A 345-nucleotide genomic window follows, 5' to 3' on the forward strand; every position below is an offset into this window, starting at 1 on the left:
CCCTCCCACCAACATCCACATCTCCACCTGCACTTGGCATTGCCCATGAATGCCAGTCATTAAGACAGCATTACAAAGACGAGGCCTACCTCTTTCCCAACGGGCCGGCTCCACTTCCACATATAGAGCCACCATTGTTTTAAATGGCACTGCTCCCACCCCCTGGAGACCGGGTTTCCATTCACTGGCCACTGTAGCTAGTACACTCCTAGAGAGGAAATATGATAAATGTGTCCAACTCCGTCTGTCAGGGAGCGGCGAGACATTCTCTTTTTTCCCATGTGCCAACAGGTGAAAAGGGGTAAGCCCTTGATCAGGTTACTAGATTTGTGTGTGTGTGTGTGT

At 50.4% G+C, this 345-nt stretch overlaps 1 protein-coding gene across 1 annotated transcript in view; it reads left to right on the plus strand.

Annotated features, from left to right (window-relative positions):
- The window catches only part of plxna4 (plexin A4), a gene marked incomplete in the record, with an annotated part of 222,275 nt that overhangs the window by 152,787 nt on the left and 69,143 nt on the right, over positions 1 to 345 (plus strand).

The sequence above is a fragment of the Morone saxatilis genome, unplaced genomic scaffold, assembly GCF_004916995.1.
Source record: "Morone saxatilis isolate NCDOM2014 unplaced genomic scaffold, NCSU_SB_2.0 Contig10, whole genome shotgun sequence".
Lineage (NCBI taxonomy): Eukaryota > Metazoa > Chordata > Actinopteri > Moronidae > Morone > Morone saxatilis.